Source organism: Urocitellus parryii, chromosome 2 (assembly GCF_045843805.1).
Source record: "Urocitellus parryii isolate mUroPar1 chromosome 2, mUroPar1.hap1, whole genome shotgun sequence".
Classification (NCBI taxonomy): Eukaryota; Metazoa; Chordata; class Mammalia; order Rodentia; family Sciuridae; genus Urocitellus; species Urocitellus parryii.
Window position 1 is genome coordinate 188,141,995 of NC_135532.1, and position 2,395 is coordinate 188,144,389.

Sequence of the window (2,395 nt, forward strand, 5' to 3'; positions counted from 1 at the left end):
TTGACAATTCTAATCCCTTTGCATTGCCATGTAAACTTTAGAACAGCTTCTCAACTGTACACGAGGTGGTAGTGGGGCGGGGGCATGAATTTGCTTAGAGGTATTTGGGATAATTGACATTTTTAATAATACTGTATACTTTAATCTGTGAATATGGCACATATTTATCCATTAACTAAATATTTCTTAGTTTTTTTCATGAGAATTATATGGTTTCAGTCTACAGGTTGTGCACATACATTCTATATGCACTTCAGTATTTATTTGTGTGTGTGTGTGTGTATGTGTGTGTATTTGTGGTGTTGTTGCCAATATTTATTTTTATTAAATTTTCATTTATTTCCCCAAAATCTAATATATATATTTCTTATATAGAACTATTGGTAGAAACTTTGAAAATTTCTATATTTCATCAGAGTATTTATAAATATAGATACTTTTAATTTCTCCTTCTCCAATACATATGCCTTGCCTTTCTCTTAATTATTAGAAAATCTGGAAGTGGTGAATTCTTACACTTTTAGGGGGAATATTCAATCTATCTCAATTATATATAATGTTAGTTGTGGTTTAGGTTTTGTTTTGATAAATGCCCTTTATTAGGTTGAAGAAACTCCTTCTGCCTCTTTGTTTGCTGACAATATTTATGATGAGTAGATGTTGACCATGGCCAACTGCTTTCTTATATCTGTTGAAATGATTCTTTTTTAAACCTTGCTTATTTTGTTCAAATGTTGAATTACATCACCCAATTACATTACTCTGTGAGCCCTAAGTGTTGAACCAAACTTGCATTCCTAGTGTTATTGCTCCTTTGTGATTCCTTTGGAATGTAGTATTATTTTTTTATACCTCCTTACTTTAAATTTGCTAATATTTTGTTGGTAATATTTGAATATATGTTGAATAAGGATATGTCTTTGTAGATTTATTCTCTGCAAAGAGAATAGTTCTGTAGTGTCCTTGAATGATTCAGAGAAATGTCACAAATGACTAGAGAAGTGTTTCAGTCTCATATTTTCTGGAAGGCTTTGGGTAGAACTTGTATAATTTGTTCCCTAAATTATTTCAGGAATTAGTCATTGTAAACATCTGACGTGTTTTTGTTTTGTTTTGTTTTTTAATATAATAATGCAGTCATTTGGTTTGTCTATGTTTTAAGGGTGTTACAAAACACAAGACAAAAGTGTCCACTGAATTCATGGTTGGAGAGTTACAAGTTAGAATAGAAATTTTGAGGCAAAAGTGGACACAGGCTAGACAAAGAGGTCAGATGGACAGTCCAAAAGTGCTGCAATGCAGTACAGGGTCTTGTTCTCCCATTGCACAGTGCAGCTCCCATCAATAGAGCTGTCCCAGAAGCAAGAACTTGCTGTGCGTAACCCAGCTCTGTTCTTTTGCATAAAAATTATTACACAAGTCACAATATATTTAAGTGGTTTTCCCAGCTTGGTGAGTTGGCTTAGGGTTTGTTCTACAACATTTGTGGTCAACTGATTGACTTGGCTGTGCTGGTAAGCGTTATTGCCAATGGCACTTTCTATAGCTTCTTTGACAATGTTGCTCACTTCATCAACAATCAAAGCGGTCTCTTTGGCAGCCTGGAAGTCTTTCATCTTTCCTCCAGCCCGTTGCCTCGCCATCTCCATCTGGCCTGTTTTACTTATTTGTTTGCTTCTTTGTTTACAGTAAGTTTCTTAAAATAAATTCAACGTATTTAAGATGTCCATTCTATTGGCATGGAATTGATTGTAATATATTATTATATTCTAATACTATAAGGGTTGGCAAACATATTATCCTTCATTCTATATATTGGATCTTCATATTTTCTCTCTTCTTCACAAGTCTCAATAGGGTTTATTTATCTGTTTAATATTTTCAAAATATCTACTTTGACTTCTTTGTTTGGCTCTATTTTTTCTTGTATTCAACTTCATTGATTTTTATCCTTATATTTATGTTTTATTTTGGTTTATGTTCCTTTTCTATTATTATTTCTTACTACAGATCATTGATTTAAAAAATTATTTTCCAATATAAGCCTTTAGTGTCATAAATTTCCTGTAAATTTTGCTTAATCTTCATGCCACAGTTAATCAATTGTGTTTTCATTTTCATCTAATAAAAAATCTTTTCTAATTTCTAGTGTGACTTCCATTTTGATGCCTGGATTATTCATAATTATGACAAAGTGTTTCAAATGTTACTGTATTTTCTGAATATTTGCTAAACAAGCCTAGTTAAGTTTGGATAAAACCATAGTTTGTATGATTTTAATCTTTTAAACATGCTAAGTTTTGGTTTCTGTTGGTGAATGTTCCATGTGTAATACTTTTACTAGTTGACTTGGGTTACTATAACAAAACACCATAGACTGGATGGCTTAAATTTA

General features: G+C 31.9%; 1 pseudogene; it reads right to left on the minus strand.

Annotated features, from left to right (window-relative positions):
• Positions 1 to 1,269: 1,269 nt before the first annotated feature.
• LOC113186535 (dynein light chain Tctex-type 1-like) lies at positions 1,270 to 1,616 on the minus strand (annotated as a pseudogene).
• Between the last annotated feature and the right edge of the window lie 779 nt (positions 1,617 to 2,395).